Genomic DNA, 11,286 nt, shown 5'->3' on the forward strand with positions numbered 1-11,286 from the left:
GCATATGGCGTTAAATTAGTGCCAAAAGTCGCGCGCATAAAAAGCACGCGCGCATGCGCTCCCGAGCAGAAAATCCATGCTCTCTACGCGCTCGTGTCTGCGCAGCACTCGCTCGCTAGACAGGAAGAATTTTGACACTTTGGAGGCGGGAACAGTGGCTAATGGCTCCGCTTCTTTGATTGTTTTTTTTATTATTTTTTTTTAAATATTGACTACGATTGGCTATTTGCTTTGGTAGAAGATGAAGATAACTGACCAGTGGATGTGGGATTCACACTGTCATGATGTCGGAGCAAGTAAGTCTTACACTGAGTTCACATCTTTTAGAGATTCTGTTTTCATATTCCACGTTGAGGATTGGAATCGTGTGTGTCTTAATTAAAGCTGAGCTTGAAATTCATGTCTGCTGTCATAATTTGGGAATTTCCCGCTTCGTCTTACCGTATATAAAAGAATGGGACAATGTACGGTAAATTGCATTGTGAATAACATTTCTTAATACAACATCACAAAACCAATTTAATAAATTCAAATCCTGGGAAGAGCGCTCCTCAGATATTAGTTCTCGGGTTAGTGTTAGCAGACTATAGGCGAATCCACCTTAAGTGCTATTTATTAATGTTTATAAATTTAGCATTAGAATGGAGAGGTTTTTAATATCTTTTGTCCTTGTAGCTACTAAATACACTCATTATTAAAGCCATAAAGTTGTCTGCCTGCTACATTGGAATCTCCACTGAGTAAGTGTTTTTGATGGATTTTATTTAACTTTATTTGACTCTGGTCCTTAGATCTAATGTCATACTTCTTCACTTATATTGTTTGTGAAAAGGTCAAACAGAGCAGCCACTACATCATCATACATGAACAAGCACCTCACAAAACAAAAACATTTCATTTTCATAATTAAAACTTTTGAATGATAGGCCTACTGTGTGGATCAGAGACAAGATCTTGACACCTCATTAACTATAATTTGTTCTGTGAACAGCTCAGATACCACGTTCTCGAAAGTCTTCTGCATAAAATAAAAATGGGATTCAGCGCGACTCCACTAAATTTGTATTACCTGGAGTTCCTTTGTCATCAGGAGCTGTATCTTCTGCAGGCCCTGTCTAATCACATTGAAGTACCTCCTGCTATCACCCTGGCTTTGCAAGAGCTCTTTGACCTTGTGAGGGCACATCTGGAACGTCCAGCCCCATGTGTCACACATGAAATCACTGCCACCAATGGACGACCCAAGATTTTGATTGAAGAACTACTTTTGAAAGAAATGCTCCATACTCAACTTCTGTGCCTTGCATAGCCACACTGATGGGTGTTTCAAAAAGAACAATCTTAAGAAGAATGAAAGAGTATGAGCTCTGTGTTAGGGACACATATAATTCCATCAGTGATGAGGAACTTGAGAATTTGGTTTCTTCTGTCAAGAATGATCTACCAAATGCAGGCTACAGGATGGTCAGAGGGAGGCTGCAGTCAATGGGCTACAGGGTTTGGTGGAGAAGAGTTGCAGCCTCCATGCATAGGGTTGATTCCATGGGCATTATATCAAGGTTGTCAAGTCTTAGCTGTGTTGTACGCAGAATGTACTCTGTACCAGGGCCCTTGTCTCTGGTACACGTGGACACACACCACAAGTTGATCTGGTTTGTATTAACATCAAATTTATTTGAAGTTTGTTCTTCTACAGCCCTGGGTGGATTGGTGTGAGGTGGTGGTGGGGCTTTGGAGAAGATTTCCTGCCGATCAACACTGGCAACTTATATCTATGTGTCATGGAGGTCTCGGGACTCACAGATATTCAGAGACATGTGGATAGTTTACCGGTGTTTTTCAGCAGGAAATAGTTATTACTACAAATTGTCACCCCCCCCCCCACAGAAACTTGATCTGGCTATAGTGGGAAAATCTTTTTTTTTATTTGTGAGAACTTGAAAGCCCTTAAATTGCTTTCAGCAAAGTAAACAAAACTTGGAAAAAATATATGTTCATTCACCAACAGTTTCTAATCTGGGGTCTAAAGTGGTCAGGCTTGCTAGTGTATTTGGTTATTTGTCTATCCTAGCCTGTTTCAGTGTATATTTCCTGTATATTTTGCATGTAAAAATGTTGTTTGTTATGTCAGTGCTTAATATTATCATGTAGTCTTCATGAAATTTATTTTAACCTGACTTGATGGCTTTCTTCATCTTGGCCAGGGACACTTGAGTAAAATTGGCACATTTTCAGAAATGCCAGCAACAATACTGATAATGAACACCCCTCTAACTGACTCTCAGTTGGTTTAGAAAAAAGACTTTTAAGAGAAAAGAAAGCCTTCCTTTGGTTTTGCATTTTTCTTTTTTTTTGTTAGCTGTGCACAACATATCAGAAGAATACATTACAATTAAATTAGTTAAGAAATAACAGACTGCTTATATACAATATTAAGATGATAACAGCAACCCTCACTGTCTCTAGGTGCTGGTTCAGACAGGGCATTCTGCAGCAGGGACACCACCCGTCGTGCAGCATCCTGCAAATCTCCCTATCACAACAGCCCACATAACAGAATAACATTCGTGTATGATTCAGTAGGGCTAGTCCAGGTCTGGAAAGTAGTTTGGCCAGATTTTCAAACCAAGAAATTTAGCTGGGCCAGACATTTTCAGCGGCCCAGTAAGCAGCAGGTAATGGCATTTTAAACAAACACAAGTCAAGGTACATTATTTTAAAAAGCTACAACTGAACAGAATCTGAGAGCAATATTTTTTCCACTTCTGAAATAAGAAAAATATTGTGGTCGTATCTGACCTAGACGCATCTCAAAGTGCATAAAAAGAAAAAAATGCATATTAGATGGTAAAATGCCAGACATAAAGAAAAAGGGAAAAATCGGCTACAATCATCATCCGCTTATCATCATCTGGGCTCACCTGGAGCTGCTCCCGGAGGTGCCGCTATGACTCATGGGTAACATGCCGGAATGGGACGGCACCTGTAGGCTGGACCAGTTGTCATGGGACGGCAACATGGACAGACAGGTAGACGAGCTGTCTGAATAAGCAGCTGCAAGTATAAAACAATAAATGAAGCAGGTATGTGGTGGGCAGTGTTACAGCGTCCTTAATATGGTCAGTACAGAAAAGCCATGTCATCATATTATATATATACTGCCTCCAGTTACTTAATGCCTAACTTTAATACATTGATTGATTTGTTCACTGTTGTAACCTGTGTCAACTTTCCTTTCAGACAGATGTAAAGTCCTTTCTGTTTTTGTTCTGTGTTTTTTTTTTTGAACAGCATAAGGCTGAATTCTGTTAAACCTCAGATTGAAGAAAATTGTATTAACTGAAAAGCAAATATCAAAAACTCAGTCCGCAGGAATGTTTTTCAGAAGATTTCTGTGGACTTTTGGAAATTTCACGAAATTCCATCGCTCGATTACATAAACACTGAGTGAGATTTCATTCCCATTACTGCAAGGTATGCAGAGGATTATGACTTATTACTTTAGGTTATCGGACTAAGTGAGTTTTGGAAATTTGCTCTTCAATTGATAACCGAAGCAGTGCTGTGAATGCAGAGGTTATATACGTCGCATATCAACAGAGCTGTATGTTTATGTCTTGTCTTAATTATTTTGATTAATTGTCTGACTATTCCCAATATGTGTGAACATACTTGGCCAAATAAAGCTGATTCTGATTCAGTCAGAGGGTAATCGTCGGTGTGCTGTACTATCGTGGTGACCCACAGAGAGCTTAGGACCATGATTTCAGTGTCCGCTTGTGTGAGGGGACAGGCAGGGCAGCTGCTCACTGGGTGATGCGCTCCTGTGGGTATAGGGGCTGGGATAGGGTGCGGAGCGGTTACTCCTCAAGGAGGAGTAACGGTCACAGCCGTGGGGGGAGGAGAGGGAGAGGGTGCTCCCAAACTGGGGGTGTGGGTTTGACGAAGAGCAGAGATCCTGCAGGAAACGGGCCAAGCTGCAGGGCCAGTTCAAAAGCATAGTGCGAGGCGTCCAGAAGGGGGCGCGGTCTGGGCGGAGTCAGCTAAAGAAGAAAAAGGCCTGACCATTTTCTGGATGCTGTGGACTGTGTTTGTGTGCGAGCTGCAGCTGCATGTTCCTTACATTTTTTTATCAACACCAGTACCGTGAGGTTTGGCCTGGACTGGGTCCTGTCCTGCACGGTTGAAGGCATGTTGACTGATGGCCAGCCCATGTTCTGTTGAATCCCACAGAAAGGAAATGGGAATCTCATTTGGATCGGATGCTGACAGTTGAATAAAAAACTCATGTCTGTGTGTTATGAAAGAATATCAATAAATGTTTCCGAAAGGGGATGACTCATTTGGTAATTATTTACGGCTTATGTTATGGCTGCCAATTTACAGTCTTTACTGAAGTCTGACTTCTTTCGAGTCACCTTTAATATTGATTGGACACTCTCTATGCAATGTGCAATACTTATATAGATGGTAAATGTTTACCTGCTTGCACAGATGGTTGATTAGGTAATTAGTGTAAGTGTGTGTGTGTGTGTGTGTGTGTGTGTGTCCAATCGCATGTATGTCCAAGGTCCATAGTAAAAAATATACACTGATCAAGAGATGCCCGAAAGTGGATGAAAGAGGACATTAGTTGGGGTATCACTTAGTGTAACAGGTGCAGGAAAATGAGCAGGACTGCAAGAGATATAATGACCCACTGTCCTTATCTAGCTCTTAATATAGTATGCATACAGTGATGTATCTACAATGGACATCTACTATAAGCAGATAGCACAGCACAGGTGCTTAATCTGTATGCTATTTCCATCCATCCATCCATTGTATAAACCGTTTATCGTACTGGGTCACGGGGGGTCCGGAGCCTATCCCGGAATCAATGGGCAGGAGGCAGGGAACAACCCAGGATGGGGGGCCAGCCCATCGCAGCTCACACTCACACACCATTCACTCACACATGCACACCTACGGGCAATTTAGCAACTCCAATTAGCCTCAGCATGTTTTTGTGCTTTTGGGGGAAACCCCACGACGACATGGGGAGAACATGCAAACTCCACACCCATGTAACCCAGGCGCAGACTCGAACCCGGGTCCCAGAGGTGTGAGGCAACAGTGTTAACCACTGCACCACCATGCCGCCCCCTGTATGCTATTTCATTCTATAAAAAGAAACTTACTGTACTGTACAATAAAATATTTCACCACTGCTTCTTCCTCAGCTCCCACTGTTTGCTAGCACATGCATCTTTTGATTTCTTAGTGCAATCTGTGCTTTATTTTTTTCGTGAAATGTAAGTGCAGTATCTGTTAATTAAGTGCTGTGGTTTAATATGTACATTATTATTTCAGTACTGTGTATACTGTCCTTAATGTCTTGCCTTGACATGCAACAAGTGGTCCTGGTTCCAAATGCGGAAGTCGATGGATACCTGTACTTTACATGCTGTAGGGTGCTGGATGTCAGACATTGCAATGCACCTTGCTTTGATTTTGACCCGTTAGATCAGAGGGAGGTAATCTTATCCAGAAAGGACCGCTGTGTATGATGGTTTTCACTGCAACTCTCTGAACAGCGAACCTAACGGTTATCCCAATACCTTGATCTTGCTAGCATATTTAAATGTGTACCTATTCAGGAATAGAGTGGTGAAGGCATTCAGAGGAGGACTGATGATTATCAGAGGGAACAAAGGGGCTGGGTACTTGTCAGTATCCAGTAGAACCACCAGACTCCTACACTGAATTGTTCTGGATGTGGCACAGACACTAATCCCTCTGTATTAGGGCATCCGTCTCCAGTTTGTACTCTTCCAGTTAATAGGTAGATTTTCAGACAGATTTTCGCCCTAGTCCAGTACTCATTGACAGCCTAATACACCGTGTTTCAGTTTCTCTTGATAGTCAATACATGTCACAGGATGTACATTACTCTGATGGGCAGGCGCTCTTACATATGATGGAAACACTACAACAACTTAAGAATAAGGGTCAGAAGAGTGAAATACATATAATGAGTGTGTAGCTCAGCAGACTAAGACTCTGTGGCCGTGATCAGAAGGTCGACGGTTCGTGCTCAGAATTGGCAGAATAGCCACATGTCCACAGGCTTTTGAACAAGACCTGAAAACCCTGGGGGCCTCAAGGTAGCAGTCTCTTCACTGTGACCCCCAAGCTTGTTCTTGCCTTTATGGAGAGTAAGATGGGGCAAATTATTAATCTCATGGGGCCTCAGCAGAATTAAAAACCAGTACAAGGAAAATAGTTGTTAATTTTAGATACTACCTTCTGCTGGCATTATGAGAATATTCAGATTATCATTTTTCCCCATAATTGCAATTTTAACATTAAATTTATGTATTTTTCCCACGATCCTGTGGCCGCTTTATATGGTAATTATTGATGAAAACTTTTTTGGAAAGTGAAACAATATTAAAATTGCTTTATTGCGTAAAAAAACTGTTTTTTGTTTAGTAAAATAATGTTTTTTCGCTCTTTATACTGCCGTCTTGTGGCAAATTTAAGTACTGCAGTTTGAAAATAATTAAATGATTTCTTCCCGAAATTGCAGTACCTACGTTTGGCCACGAGATGGCAGCAAGAAAATAGAAAAAATATTTTCCCACGGTCTATTAGCAGCTTTGTGTGGTAATTGTTTGTATTAAAAATACATTGGACCAAGTCAAATTATTTTAATGAAGAATTAACATCAAAAAGCTGCTAGTAGACCGTGGGAAAATAATTTTTTACTTTTCTTGCTGCCATCTCGTGGCCAAAAGTAGGTATTGCAATTTCGGCAAGAAATCATTTGTTTTCAAACTGCAGTACCTACTTTTGGCCACGAGATGGCAGCAAGAAAAGTTAAAAATTATTTTCCCACGGTCTACTAGCAGCTTTTTGATGTTAATTCTTCATAAAAATAATTTGACTTGGTCCAATGTATTTTTAATACAAACAATTACCACACAAAGCTGCTAGTAGACCGTGGGAAAATAATTTTTTACTTTTCTTGCTGCCATCTCGTGGCCAAAAGTAGGTATTGCAATTTCGGCAAGAAATCATTTGTTTTCAAACTGCAGTACCTACTTTTGGCCACGAGATGGCAGCAAGAAAAGTTAAAATTTATTTTCCCACGGTCTACTAGCAGCTTTTTGATGTTAATTCTTCATTAAAATAATTTGACTTGGTCCAATGTATTTTTAATACAAACAATTACCACACAAAGCTGCTAGTAGACCGTGGGAAAATAATTTTCCTATTTTCTTGCTGCCATCTCGTGGCCAAACGTAGGTACTGCAATTTCGGGAAGAAATCATTTAATTATTTTCAAACTGCAGTACTTAAATTTGCCACAAGACGGCAGTATAAAGAGCGAAAAAAACATTATTTTACTAAACAAAAACAGTTTATATTACGCAATAAAGCAATTTTAATATTGTTTCACTTTCCAAAAAAGTTTTCATCAATAATTACCATATAAAGCGGCCACAGGATCGTGGGAAAAATCATCAATTTAATGTTAAAATTGCAATTATGGGGAAAAATGATAATCTGAATATTCTCATAAGGCTAGCAGAAGGTAGTATGTAAAATTAACAACTATTTTCCTTGTACTGGTTAGTAATTCTGATGAAGTCCCATGGGATTAATAATTTGCCCCATCTTGCTTTCCATAAAGGCAAGAACAAGCTTGGGGGTCACAGTGAAGAAACTGCTACCTTGAGACCTCCAGGGTTTTCAGGTCTTGTTCAAAAGCCTGTGGACATTTGGTTATTCTGCCAATTCCGAGCACGAACCGTCGACCTTCTGATCACAGCCACAGAGTCTTAGTCTGCTGAGCTACACACTCATTATATGTATTTCACTTCTGACCCTTATTCTTAAGTTGTTGTAGTGTTTCCATCATATGTAAGAGGGCCTGCCCATCAGAGTAATGTGCATCCTGTGACATGTATTGACTATCATGTGTGTGGAGTTTGCATGTTCTCCCCATGTCGTCGTGGGGTTTCCTCCGGGTTTGGAGGGGCTTCCTCCAAAAACATGCTGAGGCTAATTGGAGTTGCTACATTCCCCATAGGTGTGCATGTGCGAGTGACTGGTGTGTGAGTGTGCCCTGCGATGGGCTGGCCCCCCATCCTGGGTTGATCCCTGCCTCGTGCCTATTGCTTCCGGGATAGGCTCCGGACCCCCCGCGACCTAGTAGGATAAGCGGTTTGGACAATGGATGGATGGATGGATGGATGGATGGATGTATGGAAACAGCAAACAGATTAAGCACCTGTACTGTGCTATCTGCTGATAGTAGCTGTCCATTGTATATACATCACTGTATGCATACTGTATTAAGAGCTAGATAAGGACAGTGGGTCATTATATGGCTTGCAGTCCTGCTCATTTTCCTGCACCCGTTACACTAAGTGTTACACCCACTAATGTCCTCTTTCATCCACTTTCGGGCATCTCTTGATCAGTGTATATTATTTACTATGGACCTTGCACATACATGCGATTGGACACACACACACATACTTACACTAATTACCTAATCAACCATCTGTGCAAGCAGGTAAACATTTACCATCTATATAAGTATTGCACATTGCATAGAGAGTGTCCAATCAATATTAAAGGTGACTCGAAAGAAGTCAGACTTCAGTAGAGACTGTAAATTGGCAGCCATAACATAAGCCGTAAATAATTACCAAATGAGTCATCCCCTTTCGGAAACATTTATTGATATTCTTTCATAACACACAGACATGAGTTCTTTTTTCAACTGTCAGCATCCGATCCAAATGGGATCCCCATTTCCTTTCTGTGGGATCCGTCCCATTCCGGCATGTTACCCATGAGTCATAGCGGCACCTCCGGGAGCAGCTCCAGGTGAGCCCGTGCCCCCCCTCCCCCACCTGCCCCCATGCTGAGTCTCGGGCCCCCATCTTCCCTCTTGTTCTCGCCTATACCCACTTCCTGGCCTGTGTCTGCATCGTCTCACCTCGTTAACAGGTCTTTCACCTTCTTCTGTCCTGATCCATTCAGGCCCATCACTGCATTCTGGGACATGCTTTGATTTATTTTGCTTTGTACTTTGCACTCTGCAAGTAAAATGAATAAAAAATAGGCATTATTTTGATATTGTTTTAGTACAGTGACACTATTTGTTGTTGTTTCCAGACAACACTGCATGCTGATTTAATGTCTTTCCTTAATCTCCACCCCATTGCTCACACAGCCAGTATCCCAGTTTGTGTTCAATTAGCTCCTCCTCGCTCACCCCAGTCTCCCAGTCCAGTAGAATGTCCAACAGCTTGGGCTCTCAGTTCCTGCGCAGCTCTACAACTCATTACCCATCTCTCCTCCTTCCCTGTAGGGCGGCGCACTTCCATTATTATTGCAGTTTCTATTGTCGTTCTGTTGCTTTTCCTGGTGCTGGACTTTTGACAGATAAATACAACATTATTTGTTGCATTCAATAACAAAAGTAAGATTGGTCTGTTTAACACCCTCAGTCTCCACCTTATGAGCCCCTTGTTGGCGGCAGAATCAGGAAGATGTCGGAGAAAGCAGAGGTAAAGTGAATAGTCACCTCGACAATAATGTGGAAACCGCTTACGGTGATCATGCCTGTGTGGGTGAAACGGATCACTACAGTATAAGCGGATGATGATTATAGCCGATTTTTCCCTTTTTCTTTATGTCTGGCAGTTTACCATCTAATAGGCATTTTTTTCTTTTTATGCACTTTGAGATGCGTCTAGGTCAGATACGACCACAATATTTTTCTTATTTCAGAAGTGGAAAAAAATATTGCTCTCAGATTCTGTTTAGTTGTAGCTTTTTAAAATAATGTACCTTGATTTGTGTTTGTTTAAAATGCCATTACCTGCTGCTTACTGGGCCGCTGAAAATGTCTGGCCCAGCTAAATTTCTTGGTTTGAAAATCTGGCCCAACTACTTTCCAGACCTGGACTAGCTCTACTGAATCATACACGAATGTTATTCTGTTATGTGGGCTGTTGTGATAGGGAGATTTGCAGGATGCTGCACGACGGGTGGTGTCCCTGCTGCAGAATGCCTTGTCTGAACCAGCACCTAGAGACAGTGAGGGTTGCTGTTATCATCTTAATATTGTATATAAGCAGTCTGTTATTTCTTAACTAATTTAATTGTAATGTATTCTTCTGATATGTTGTGCACAGCTAACAAAAAAAGAAAAATGCAAAACCAAAGGAAGGCTTTCTTTTCTCTTAAAAGTCTTTTTTCTAAACCAACTGAGAGTCAGTTAGAGGGGTGTTCATTATCAGTATTGTTGCTGGCATTTCTGAAAATGTGCCAATTTTACTCAAGTGGCTACTTTTGAAATGCAGTCCCTGGCCAAGATGAAGAAAGCCATCAAGTCAGGTTAAAATAAAGTTCATGAAGACTACATGATAATATTAAGCACTGACATAACAAACAACATTTTTACATGCAAAATATACAGGAAATATACACTGAAACAGGCTAGGATAGACAAATAACTAAATACACTAGCAAGCCTGACCACTTTAGACCCCAGATTAGAAACTGTTGGTGAATGAACATATATTTTTTCCAAGTTTTGTTTACTTTGCTGAAAGCAATTTAAGGGCTTTCAAGTTCTCACAAATAAAAAAAAAGATTTTCCCACTATAGCCAGATCAAGTTTCTGTGGGGGGGGGGGGTGACAATTTGTAGTAATAACTATTTCCTGCTGAAAAACACCGGTAAACTATCCACATGTCTCTGAATATCTGTGAGTCCCGAGACCTCCATGACACATAGATATAAGTTGCCAGTGTTGATCGGCAGGAAATCTTCTCCAAAGCCCCACCACCACCTCACACCAATCCACCCAGGGCTGTAGAAGAACAAACTTCAAATAAATTTGATGTTAATACAAACCGGATCAACTTGTGGTTTGTGTCCACGTGTACCAGAGACAAGGGCCCTGGTACAGAGTACATTCTGCGTACAACACAGCTAAGACTTGACAACAACCTTGATATGATGCCCATGGAATCAAGCCCATGCATGGAGGCTGCAACTCTTCTCCACCGAACCCTGTAGCCCATAATCTGCACACACATTTACATGTATGTAAGAGTTTAATTACCTTGTAAATAGTCTGTATGGTTTGCAAACTACCCCAATGCTTTTTACACTTTAGGATTATAATAGAATAATATAGATTTGCTGTAAGATTTCTTGCATGAGCATGAGAATTTGAAAGCGTGTGTATCATGTCAGATACGTGAACCGTGCGTG

General features: G+C 41.1%; 1 long non-coding RNA gene across 1 annotated transcript; it reads left to right on the forward strand.

The window, feature by feature from the left end:
* Positions 1–6: 6 nt before the first annotated feature.
* On the forward strand, positions 7–4,333 carry LOC125716404 (uncharacterized). The gene is made up of 2 exons (XR_007384326.1): positions 7–296; positions 992–4,333. It is a non-coding gene; the product is annotated as an uncharacterized LOC125716404 (long non-coding RNA).
* Positions 4,334–11,286: the final 6,953 nt, after the last annotated feature.

Source organism: Brienomyrus brachyistius, chromosome 21 (genome assembly GCF_023856365.1).
Source record: "Brienomyrus brachyistius isolate T26 chromosome 21, BBRACH_0.4, whole genome shotgun sequence".
NCBI classification, from domain to species: domain Eukaryota; kingdom Metazoa; phylum Chordata; class Actinopteri; order Osteoglossiformes; family Mormyridae; genus Brienomyrus; species Brienomyrus brachyistius.